This window comes from Pituophis catenifer, unplaced genomic scaffold, assembly GCF_029215685.1.
Source record: "Pituophis catenifer annectens isolate HBS135680 unplaced genomic scaffold, rPitCat1.0.hap2 SCAF_1, whole genome shotgun sequence".
Classification (NCBI taxonomy): domain Eukaryota; kingdom Metazoa; phylum Chordata; class Lepidosauria; order Squamata; family Colubridae; genus Pituophis; species Pituophis catenifer.
The window spans coordinates 198,184,338-198,198,205 of NW_027256881.1; positions in this window are offsets into that span (position 1 = coordinate 198,184,338).

The following is a 13,868-nucleotide window of genomic DNA, read 5'->3' on the forward strand; positions in this document are numbered from 1 at the left end:
TTTATTTTTTGGTGATTGGGCTTCAACATAACTGTACCTTTGCTGGTACTGTCTCTAATTTTAAAAAAATATTTTCTCTAAAATTCTGGGAAAGGTTGCTGAGTTACACAGCCCTTCTCTGCCCCTATGTAGGAATAAGAAAAGAATGGAAATTATTTCTTTTCAGGCATGCATACATTTCCATACATTCCATACAAATGTGTCAAAATAAAATTCCTTTAAAAAGAAAGTCCTAAAGATAAATCCTGATTAGATGAATACTGGGTTTGTGATTTGCAGATCAGATGGAGCAGGGTTTCTCAACATTCCCTAGCATACTGAACGGAGAATTCTAGGAGCTGCAGTCCATACATCTTAAAGTTCCCAAGATTGAGAAATACTAAGATACAGCATTATCTAGAATGGATGTTGAATTGAAACCTAACGGTTTTGGCCTGCATACAGTATATTCTTAGCAAATTAAGTTATTCTTAGCCTCTGAGTTGAGCTTGCCTCTTTGTGACTTCCATAAGCTTGCAAGCACATTTTTTCCGGTATGATATGGACATTGTTTTCTTATTTAAGATTGTATCCAACATTTATCATTTCAGTAATGCTTTCAAGATAGGTAAGGTAATAACATTCCATTAAAAGCTAGCAAATAAAAGATATCTCTGTTTATATAAGATGATCTCCTCAACCTGCAAAGCAAACACATCTGAAATTCAGAAGATAATTACAATTGGAAGATCAATAAGAATAGAATCAGATAATTCCCCTCCAAAAATGAATACCATACTATATCTCATGACCTCTTTTTTTCACCAACTGTACTGCACGTATCTCAATCATGAATATTTTCTGTTGGCCCTGAACAAAAGAAAGAACTGGAAGAACTTCTAACTTCTGGTGAAGAACATTAACTTAATTTCATAAAGGAACAAAGATGTGATCAACTATGCATAGAGTACATAGCAGCATATTCTCGGTTCAATGGCTATGATATAAAGACTTTCCTCCATTCTTCTTCTTTTTTTATATTTTTTTTTACAAAAGCTGTCTGTCAATTTAGTATCAAGTAATTCAGCTAACTTACTGACTTTTAAAGATGAAAGAGGAGATGAAAGAAGACATTAAGATGGAAAGCTCTGTAAAACAAGTATCTGATGATATAAAATAATGACAAAGTGGATATTTTGGAGTATAAGATAGAAATTATAGACAGAGAGTTGGAAAAAGAACTAGATAACTGAGTCTATTGAAATTGAGAAAGAAGGATTTTTCTTTGAGATTTACAGTAATAAATCCCAGAGGATTATGGTGAAGATATTAGAGAATATTAAAGTCTTAGCAATTTTTTTTTATTATTGGGATGAAGATACAGAGGCATAAATTATATAGAATAAATACAGATCTGTGAGATTAAGAAATCTTCCAAGGGAGGTTTTGGTGTACTTTGTCAGGAAGAAAATAAGGGATCAGGTTTTGCAGCAGCATTTTAATACATGACTGAAAACTGATAATATAGGTATAGTTGTTCTTAAAAATTACTATTAGAATTTTGCATAAGAGAAAAGGATATATATACATACATACATATATATATATATATATATATATATATATATATATATATATATATCTTTTTTCTTTTTTCATAGGCTTTTATGTGCATATTCTTTCTAGCCAGGTTTTACCTATGTAAACTTAGTTGTTCTCTCCCAGGAAGCAACACAGAGTTGCAGTTTGGCAGCAGAAAAAGGGCCCAAGAACTTGTGAATGAGATTTCACAGAATCTAGGGCTGAAGAACAACTAAGTTTACATAGGTAAAACCTGGCTAGAAAGAATATGCATATATATATATATATATATATATTTCTTCTAGCCAGGTTTTCCCTACGTAGCCAAGGTTTTTTTGTAGCTCCAGCTCAGTAGAATCACATCTACTCGGTTCTGGGCTTTTTTCCTTTCTAACACCTAGCCTAGGTGTTAGAAAGGAAAAAAGCCCAGAACCGAGAAGATGTGATTCTACTGAGCTGGAGCTACAAAAAAAAAAAAACCTTGGCTACGTAGGGAAAACCTGGCTAGAAGAAATATATATATATATATATTCTTTTTCGTAGGCTTTTATGTGCATATTCTTTCTAGCCAGGTTTTACCTACGTAATCTTAGTTGTTCTACAGCCCTAGGTTCTGTGAAATCTCATTCACAAGTTTCTGGGCCTTTTTTCTGCTGACAAACTGCAACTCTGCAACTCCCAGAGAGCAACACAGAGTTGCAGTTTGTCAACAGAAAAAAGGCCCAGAAACTTGTGAATGAGATTTCACAGAACCTAGGGCTGTAGAACAACTAAGTTTACGTAGGTAAAACCTGGCTAGAAAGAATATGCATATATATATATATAAAATTAGATTTATATGCCGCCCTTCTCCGGAGACTCAGGGCGGCTTACAGTGCGTTAAGCAATAGCCTTCATACTTTTGTATATTTATACAAAGTCAGCTTATTGCCCCCACAAACTGGGTCCTCAATTTACCTACCTTAGAAAGGATGGAAGGCTGAGTCGACCTTGAGCCTGGTGGGATTCGAACTTACAGTAATTGCAGACAGCTGGTGTTAATCACAATGCTATCAGTCTGCTGAGCCACCAGGCCCATATTCTTTCCTTTTAAATTAAAGTGAAAATGATCTCATTTTGATGGGACAATTGACAGATACATTTTTTTCCTTTTAAACAGCAGAAGCTTTGATTGAATTCTGATTGAACTGTTTTGCCTTTTTTGATTTTTCAATCCAGTTGAGGACTGCCCTATTTCCTGATAGCCTCCTATCCTACAACCAAGCCTCCTTAGATGAGGTCAGGTAATCTACTGGTAACAGTAATATTTATAAGTTTAGTGGAGTTGGATCCAGATTATAATGTTACATTTCATCACCTGAAAATAATAGCTATTGCATCAAATATGATTGCTTTCTGAATAGGCACCTATAGGATTCTGATCGCACTGATTTCATTTATTTTTCATTAGAATCATGATTCATTTTTCATAGTTATTTCAAATGAGGCTTAAATTAAACTAATTTATCTTAGATTCAATCTATTATGTTAATTTCCACAGTATTAATAGCCTCAGTGCCATTCCTAGTTGAATTTGTGTTCCAGGGTTTGAAGTTGTAAGTTGACAAAACAAATCAGGCTTTCCACTGAGAATAGTTATTAGTTTTAAGAGATGCTATATAATACCAAGGCATTCAAACAAAAACAACTTTAGAAAAGCTAATGAAATTGAGGCCATGTAAATGCAGTTTAATTGAAAAGGGATTTATCTCCTTCTTGACATTTCATTTTTAATGATAAGAATTTTCTATTCATCAGCAGGTTTCCCTTTTTGATAGGATAAGCATGAAAGAAAGGGGCTCTCTTCATTTAAATAACACAAAGTGTAATCCGTTAAGGAAAAGATGACCCCACTATCGGTTGATAAATAGAATGGTCAGTGTTATCAGACTGTGTCTTAAAAAAGAAAACCCAGCCAGCAAGTTCTATGAAACTGGCTGTATCCCCAATAAAACAAGAAAGGCTTCAGATAAATAAGTGCCATTATCTCCTCTACCTTGTGGTAATCAAGGATGGCTTCTGAAAGGTCAAAAAAAAAATGTTTACACCAATCTGCTGGTACAGAAACCAGAACTGGCCATCTTAAGATGCATAACTGGAAGATTTCTTTGATCTACTGTAACAATCTCATGGCAAGGATGATGGCAATATTCTGGTAGGTTAGGAGTTAAGGTATAAAAAATTACTTGATTTTATTAAATCAGACTTAGCTTTTATTCTAACCAACCTCACTTTTTTGCTACAATTCCATTTGAGGTCAAGTGTAACTGTCAGCCCAAAAAAAGTTAGATATTTTATTTACCTGGATCCCACCTTTATTATTTTTACAAACAACTCATAGTGGCAGGTCTAATCAATAGCCTATCCTGTTTTGCTTCAAGGCCCATCTCTACTTGTGATGTCTCTGCCAGAAGCAATGACTCACTAAGAGTGTTGGTTCCCTCGGTAAAAACACAAACTGGGAATGCAAAATGAATCTAGCACTAGCTCAATCTCTTCATTCACTAGGGCACTATTGGGAGAGGGAATCTCAGCCATGTTTGCTGTTGTGGTGTAAGCTCTCCCCTCTTGTATGTCTGTCAGGGGTGTCAAACTCACGACTTCACGTCGTCATCATATGATGTATTGTGACTTTCCCCCCCTTCGCTAAACAGGGCATTGCAACAGCACAATGTTGCTTTAATTATTTAACTCCCTTGACCATCCCAAGGATGCCTTCAAGCTCAGGAACCACTTCCTACAACCTTGATTTAAATTTATTGCCGCCGGTTACTCAGCCCATGTAAATACTTCCAGCACTTCCAATCCTGTAAATACCTCAGGTTGCTAAACTGAACATCCTTTTGATGAGCTTTTCAGCCAGATGGGGTGTGATGAATACCAGCTGGGTTGTGACTGCTGATACAGGTGGATAGCTTTACAATTATACCAGTCTTGTTAGGCATCAACTATGGTAGAATGGGAGGAATAGCTATGCTTTGTATACAGCCGTCTTAGTGTAGAAAGGAATGTTCAAAGAGTGTTTATATCTGTGGTCTGAAAAGCCTTTGCTGCTATACAGTACTAACAGATAACGGTCTGTATCTTAAGCTTCAGTGCTGTAGGCAGAGTTCTCTGGAGTGCAAGGCACGCATAGCTGGGCCCCCCATCATAATGATCAGTTAGACAGCAGGTGGCTTGATTTGGTAGAATAGGTGTATTCTGGTCCTTGCACACAAAATGGCCGTTAGTCACCATTTTCCAACCTTGGTTACCTGAAGATGTATGGAGTTCTCATGTTGGCTGAGGAATTCTGTGAGTTGAAGTCCAGACCTCTTTAGGTTGCCAAGTTTGAAGAACGCTGGTTTAGAGAGTGTGCATTCTGCCCATAGGTTGTACTGCTTTAGAAAAGGGTGTAATTCCTCTAGGATTGTGTGCCAACTTCGCAGCAGACTGTATTCAGAGGCATTTTGTTTTTAAAGACTAAAGGTCTGGCTGGGGAGCTTCTGTGCCTGTGGGCCCAAGACAGACATCTCCTCTGCCTTGATGTCTGTATGCCACTGCTTCTCTTTGTTCTATCACCTTTGCTCTCTAAATCCTTAGAAGGACTTTGGCTGGTTTTGTTTTTGCTTTCTGGACCGTCTGAGGTGTTACTTTCCCATATATCTCTCTGGCTGTAATTCTTTCCCCTTCCCCCTTCAAATTAGATCGGAGTCCATAAAACTGACTTCATTACTCACAATCTCTGCCCAGGAGCACACTCAAATTTAGGGAAGCTGTTGTTATTCTCTATACATTCTTAGAGATCAGTCCTCTCCAACCTGAACACAATTACTCTTATCTAACAGAAAGGAAAGGATTGTCTTTTTCGTATCTAACTGAAAGGATTGTCGTCTTTGATAAATACTTCAGACTGTAAATGTTTGTAATGATTAAAGCACAGGCACATCTGGGTTATGGGGTACTGTCCCCACAGCTCCCATGAATGGAGTCTCACAATTCATCAGTCACAACTTTCTCACAGCTTCTGAGGGAAAGCTGACTTGGTAGTCTGTCACCATCCAATTTATTCCAGGGATATATTTTTTTTTTTTGGTGCTGATTTATCCAGGAAAATGAAAGTGGCAAACTGTCTAGCTTGGCAGCTGGTATGGACTCACTGTCAGAACAAGAATGCTGATTTAAAAGAAATGCAAGTCCTTGTGTGCGTGTACATGCAAGTGAGAGGATGAGCACACATGTAAATAGATAAATAAACCCTGCAGATGTCAATTTCTTCTGTTTCAGATACTGGTTTTCCTAACCAGGAATATTCAGACACGTACAGAGAGAACACAAGCAGAACAAGTACGGGAGGTATACACGCTTGTAATTTAATAAAATCCAAAAATGCTAATCATATCTAGCTGACACTAATTCCAAGACTGCTAAATATTTTTGAATCTCCTATTTTATATTCCTGGAAACTGGAATGCTATTTACCTGGTTCTAAGCCAGTTCTGGACAAGATCCTTCCTTTCCTGTGAGAGGAAAAACTCCCTATTCCATTTTTTTGAGGGGGGGGAAACACACGAAATAGCTTACCCAAGAGAATCTTTCCACTCCTGCTTAATTCTTTAGTGTTTTAATGTTTCTTCAGGCTTTGTCCAGGCTCATGATTTAGACCAGGCGTGTCCAACCTGTGGGCCACACGCATCTCTTCCCCACCCCCTACCCCAGGCCCTCTAGAGGCAGGAAACAGCCTGTTTCCCTATTTCTGGTGGGCCCAGAAGGCCCAAAAATCAGCTGGCCAGCACACGGATGCGCACCAGAGCTGAGCTGGCGTGCCCACTGATATGGTTACACGTGCCACCTGTGGCATGCGTGCCACAGGTTCGCCATCACGGGGCTAATGCTACATATATAAAGCATCTTTATAGATCAGTCCCAATTTCAGGATCCTAATTTGTGGCATCCTCTCATCTATTAAAGGATCTATGAAGTGTGTAACAGGGAAAATATCATATGTATTATCCTTATTGAGAAAAAGACTTTGACACAGATTTTGCTATATAGTCATTCTAAACCATGTAACAAACCTATACTGTATTAAATGTCTTTTAATCTTGTTAAGTAGATCAACATTCAGCAAATAAATATACTATTTATTTTATTTAAAAATAAACTATAGCATTCTAAACTAAGGACTAATGCATAGTTAATAATTGGGAATTATAGCAATTGTAGAATTAGCACATCAGGAGAAGTGAAGGTTTACTGGAATTATAGTTTATAACATTTAGATGAAACTAACAACTATTCTTTAAGGCAAATTAGACATTTTTGATTTACCCTACTGAAGAGAGAGATAAAATAGAAGGCTAACTCATTAGCTAATTATTGACTGAAAGTGCATTGTACTTTAGTGAACAATGTTTTGTAAAGCAAAGTACAGCTGGCTGGTTCACACATAATAGTAAATATTTTTAAACCAGAAACACTAGGTTCATGTATCATATTTAGCTAAATGCATATGAACTATACTATATTTAAGTGCAATGTTACATTTTACAATTCATGTTACACGACCAAGCTGCTGAACTATTAATGTAGCCCAATTTTTACTCTGTCAGAATAGCTATTTTAAGTCTTTGTAATAATAAAATAAAATAAATTAAATGGTATTCTCTTTCATTTTCTGAGACCAGAAAAATTGCTAGAGGCTACTAATAATTATTTTACCATTTTAGTTTTAACTTTTTGACATGCTTTGCCCCTCTTTAATTACTGATCCTTTCTCAATTTTGACATACATTAACCTAAAGAGTTTGCCACACTTTGAGACAACAAAAAACTGAACTCTGGTCCAAATTCACATTTTTAACCTGAGTGGCTGGGTCATGTATTTGATTTACCAGCAACTTGTGCAATGGACTGTTTTGAGCAGGAAGCCACTAACAACTTTTCTGGTTTTTTAAGTGAATAGACAAACATTCCCTAATCTAAGCAAACAAATGCAATTGTGGCATATCTTCTTAAATTACCAAGAGTATCGTTTCCTTTCCTAACCTGAATGATAATATTGACTGAGGTCAGAGTCTTAGCAAACACAAACGTCTCATCAGACAAATAAATCAATACCCTTACTGAACATTTTAATGTTCACAATGCTGTTGAACATGAACAGGTATTCAGGCTGAAATGCTGGGAAAAGAACCAAAGTTGTTTTATAGTATCCAACTTTTCTAGATTAAAATAAAGATTACCATCCTAAGTAATCATATAGCCAATATTTTACTTTTAAATATAAATTGGAATATAGGTTTTATCAGAAAGATTGAAGTAACAGTGGGTTACACCTTACTGTGCTTTTTAATTGATTCAGTATGTGAACCCAGCTCCTGTGGCTTATGCAATTAACCACAGTCAGGCAAATTGTGGCTTAAGCATTGTACAGATAGAATAGAATAGAATAGAATAGAATAGAATAGAATAGAATAGAATAGAATAGAATAGAATAGAATAGAATAGAATAGAATTCTTTATTGGCTAAGTGTGATTGGACACACAAGGAATTTGTCTTTGGTGCATATGCTCTCAGTGTACAAGATATGTTCGTCAAGAATCATAAGGTACAACACCTAATGATAGTCATAGCGTACAAATAAGCAATCAAATCATACTAGGAAACAATCAATATAAACCATAAGGATACAAGCAACAAAGTTACAGTCATACAGTCATAAGTGAGAGGAGATGGGTGATAGGAATGGTGAGAAGACTAATAGTAATAGTAATGCAACCTTAGTGAATAGTTTGACAGTGTTGAGGGAATTATTTGTTTAGCAGAGTGATGGCGTTTGGGAAACAAACTGTTCTTCTGTCTAGTTGTCTGGTTGTGCAGCGCTCTATAGCGTCATTTTGAGGTATCTGAAACCAGTCATGTTTTCTTAAAGTGGTATGCTGAATGAGCATAAAATTCTGTCCACTTCTTAGAAATGCTCATATCTAAAAAAGGATATGTGATCCTCACAATTCCTTTAAGAAGTTATCTTGGCAACCATATATACATCTTCTAAATAAACGAATAAAATATATTTATCTGTTTAAAGGATAATGCAACAAAACAGAGTTTTGAACATGAAAAGTCAAAAAGGGTTACTATTGTGCCATTATTTGATTTTCATATGTCACTTTCAATCAGTGGTGGGATTCAACTAATTTAACAACTGGTTCTCTGACCTAATGATTTCTTCTAACAACCAGTTCACCAAACTGCTCAGAAATTTAACAACCGGTTCTCCCGAAGTGGTATGAACTGGCTGAATCCCACCACTGCTTTCAATGTATCTTTGTGGAAATCATCCCAAAATATTTTTTTTTAGATTTGTAAAAGATAACTGTTCAGGCGTCATAGGAAAATTGAGTTCAAAATAAGTGATATGCTCCATTTCCACATTTGGGAAGCTCTAGCATCTTTCCAAGAAAGACTGGGAACAATTCAGTAGAGGTCAAGCTAAGCTGTTAACAAGATGCTGATGATTCCCCCTCTGCATCTTCAGACCTTCTGGTTCTCTGACTGCAAATCTTCCAGCTTTCTTTGGGACCTTGTTGCTTGAGTGAAATGGGTAGCTGCAGTATTGTGTCTAGGCCTCAGCTGGCCATGCTTGCTCGCTTGCAGCCTCGGTGTAAGCAGCCAATAAGCAACAGTGCCTCTGTTTTCTATTGGGGCGATGGAGATCAGCAGCTTTCCCTAGATTCCTACCCCCTTCCTTTTGCTTGGGATTAAAAAAGGGAGACCTCCCTCCACCCCACCCCCTTTCCAATCCCTTCTTTTCCAAGAGCAGCTGGTTTCATTTGGCCAGCTTGCTGCCTGGGACTTGCTGTGAAACCACGACAAGAATTCCACTGCACCACAAAGCAAACAACAATAGGAAAAGCCCTTCCGTGCAGAAAGGAATGTTTCAAGCCCTGTTCACCCACAGTGCATGGAGGCAGGCAGGCAGGCCGGCCGAGAGCCTGGAAAAGCCGTTCCCTCCCTCCTCTTCTCTTCCTCCCCCTCCTCCAATCTCCACGTCTCTGGATCTTGTGATGGAGAGATCTTATCCCTTCTTTGTGATTCAAAGGTGCCAGGAAGCTCATTGAATATTCTGATCTGCCCCCGGAGTTTCTTGTGGCTTGACCCCGGTGCTGTGTCGTACCATACCCCAAGCAACCCTGAACCTGCATAAATCACAACCTTACCAAACCTGCAGACACTTGTGCTTTTTCCTCCTCCTTGCCTTAATGGAAACATTTTGGAGATTAGAGTCCTTGAGTGATCTAGTAAAGTGGGGCAGGGGGGGAGGATAAAAGTGGAGGGGCTGAAAAGTTTGTTTCCTAGTACACAATCAACAGTTTTGCCTTACTTTCAAATACTGTAGATATAATTTTGCCTCCCTTTGTACATAGACTCTCGCAATGCAGAAGGCGTAGTGATGGTTTCAATAATATCCGTACTCCTCAAATTTATACCTGTTGAAAGAAGAATCTACTACCTAGATGTAAAATCATGCATTTTTTTGGCAATGGAAGCAGAAATGTAACTCAAGAACTTGTAGTTCTAGGCATTTAAAAAAAAATTTCCTGCAGCTTGCAAACCGTCTTACATGATAGATCCCTAGAAAAGCTGCATATTGAGCTGCACAATAAAATATTATGCATTTGGATTTGACTTCTTACCCATTAAAATGGGAGTTTTGTCTTTTGCACTTATAGCCTGTCTTTTCTCTGAAGCTTTCAGGACTGCATTTATAGATGTTTCCAACTAAGGTAACAGTTTCATATCTTATGACATCTCAAAATAATGAGACCAATTTCACCAAGTAAAAGTTCTGCATCTTAAAAATTGAGAGATTCGGACATGACCCAAAGGCAATGGGGTGCAATAATTTGGCTATTTAGCACTTCCCTGAAGTTGTAGCTATATTTCTTTCTTGCACCTCTGCTTGGCAATAGGGTCTTCCTATGGGGAATGAGACAACTTGCCACAGCCAACTTGCTATGGCCAACTCATCGCAGCCAACTCACTGCGGGACAATGTAACAATTCTATTTAATTATTTAAAATAAATAAAAAATATTTTAATTTTTTTCCATTCACATTTTATTCTGTTCCTCCTTTTGCATCCTTTCTTTAACGATTCTATTCCACCATTTCTTTGATATTAGTGTAACTCTTGTCCTGCAGTGAGTTGTCCTACGGAGAGATGGCTGTGGCGAGTTAGCTGTGGTGAGTTGGCTGTGGCAAGTTGGTCATGGCGAATTGTCTTAGATCCCTTCCTATGCATTGCTCCATCCTTTGTTTATTAAGAGAAGACACCAATCCCCCTCCAAAACTATATGAGATAGGAGAAAAAGAAAGGTAAATAGGATATAACTTCCGCTCCCAACCTTCAAGTATGGTATACAGTTATCAAATATATACAGCAGAAACCAGGGTGCATTGTCCTCTTCTGTTCCTGGAGGGAGCACAGACTCACCATAATTATTACCAAACATGACAAACCTTAATTCTGTTCTCTGCAATGAAGTAGCTCTTCTGGTCAAATCTGAACTTCCTTTCATTCAATTTTCTTTGGTGTTCTGAACTTTATAATTTGACAGTGGGAGAAAAGTTATGTTGAAAACTCTTCAGCATAAAGCATTTATAAAACTTGAATAAGGTTAGTCACTGCAATTGTTTTTTATTTCTATAGTGAGTACTTGGATTTAGTGCTAGAATATCTGGAAATACCAATGATTCCATTGTATTTGGAATAGCCAGTGCCATGGGAATAAACAATGGGGACATTTAAAATACTATTCCTCCCCCACACGTGTTATATTTCTATTTTCTCCTGAGGTAATACCTAGCATTTTAAATTGCTTAATTTTACTCATGAAAAATTGGCTGTGAGGCTGCATTTGTCTGGACAATCTTTTAGGCCACTGATTATTTCTATGAGATTCCTCTAGAGAAAAAAAAAAGGGACAATATTGATGAGAGATTATATTTTGAATCCAATCAGCCAATGGAAACTTGATTTCGAAATACGTGTTACTTCAATCAGAAGTGACAGACTAGATGCCTGGTATAAGAGAGATACTTAGAGTTGTAGAAATGCGAAACCAGGAGTTTTGAAAACTAGGTATCAAAGCTAAATGGTATCAAAGGGCAATGATGCCCTTGAAGTGATGTCCCGGTGCCTGGAGGCCGTGTGGATCTGGATGGGGAGAAACAGACTCAGGCTCAACCCATCCAAGACCGAGTGGCTGTGGTTTCCGGCGTCCCAATATAGTCAGTCGGTGCCATCACTGACTATTGGGGGCAAGTCGTTAGCCCCCACGGAGAGGGCTCGCAACTTGGGTGTCCTCCTGGATTCACGGCTGTCTTTAGAAGAGCACTTGACGCTGTGACCGGGAGGACTTTTCATCAGGTTCGCCTGATTCGCCAGTTGCGTCCCTTTCTGGATCGGGACTCCTTACACATGGTCACTCATGCCCTTGTCACTTCCTGCCTGGACAACTGCAATGCTCTCTACATGGGGCTCCCCTTGAGGAGCATCCGGAGGCTCCAACTGGTGCAGAATGCGGCCGCGCGGGTGGTTATGGGAGCGATGTGGCGTTCCCATGTAACACCTCTCCTGCGCGAGTTGCACTGGTTCCCGGTGGTCTTGCGGGTGCGCTTCAAGGTTTTGGTTACCACCTTTAGAGCGCTCCATGGCTTAGGACCTGGATATTTATGGGACCGCCTGCTGCCACCAGTAGCCTCTCACCAGCCAGTACGCTCTCATAGAGAGGGGCTCCTCCGGCCAAACAGTGTCGACTGGCGGCCCCCAGGGGGAGAGCCTTCTCTGTGGGGGCACCTGCTATCTGGAATGAGCTCCCCCCAGAGATACGGAGGATCCCGGATCTACGCACCTTCTGCCGCACCCTCAAGACTTTTTTATTTCAACAGGATGGCCTGGCCTAACTTTTCCCTTTTAACTTTTTAAATTGTAAATTTTAAATTTGTCTTAAGTATTGGGCGTGTTTTAATTTGTCCCGGGCCAAATTATCTAATGTGGTTTTATACTGTCTTTTAAATTTTGTAATCTATGTGTTTTATTTTTGGGCTGTTCACCGCCCTGAGTCCTTCGCCCTGAGTAGGGCAGTATATAAATTTAATAAAATACAAAATACAAAAATAAATGGTACTTGTGCGCCTTCCTTATTACATTCCACTCCTATATATATTTCCATCTTTCTTAATTTCAAATGTTCACCAGGATTTAACTGTATGTCCATTATGTTACTACTATTGTAACATAATTAGGAATTATTCTGCAAATTATCTAGAATGGTCATTAAATCTAATTCATGTTTTGCCCACCAAAGATCTAAGCACAGGAAAGTAACTATTCAGCACAGAGTATTATAAACATTTAATTATTGTATGCTATTCAATTCTTTGTTTAGTTACTCTCCCCTGAGGTGTTTCGTACTAATAATCTCCAGTTTGTCCAAGAAAGAAACAAGATTTTATCATGTTTGGAAGGGCCAGGGAAAAGTGGTATAAATATTATGTTGCAGGGGGCAGACATGAATAATAGACCTAGAATTGTGTAAGCAAGCATGTGTGAATAATTTTTTTAACTGCAAGAGGGAAAACATGCACTTGTATTCACATGCCAGATCCCCACATGCTATTGGACTTAAAAGTGTTCAAACATTTCAAGCACATCACTTTGGATAAAATATTTATCCAGTCCTTGTTTTTGTTTTTTTAAAAAAACAATATCTACATAGTAGACTAAGGCTGAACAAGGAGGCCGTTTTTTTTACAGCTTTCCTAAAAACTCTTCTAAAAGTGGGAAACCCTTGCCTTGAAATAACACACAGCAATTCTAAACATGCCCATCAGATTCTAACTTTTTACAGTAATGATTTATTTTAATTCAAACCTCCCGGCATTCAGATTTTTAAGCTTGTTCAGCTCCTCTCCAAGGCAGTCAGCCGTGCGGCATGAAGTGGTTTAAAGTTTTGTTTGCAAGTATCCCCCCCCCCACCTCCTTGCAAAGTGTAGAAGGAGTGGCAACTCCTGCCCCATCTACAAGGGTTTGGAACAATGTTTCATGCTAGTTCCGGGGCCGGCGGGTATAAAGAGCTTTATGCAATGTCTGGAGGGTGGGAGAGTTAGGGAAGACGCGATGTTTCAGCTGACGAGCACTCCTTACTTCTTCAACTAGCGGGACCAGGAAGGAGGGGGTGGGAAAAAAAAAAGAGAAGCGCGCTTTTCCTCAGCGGAGGTCA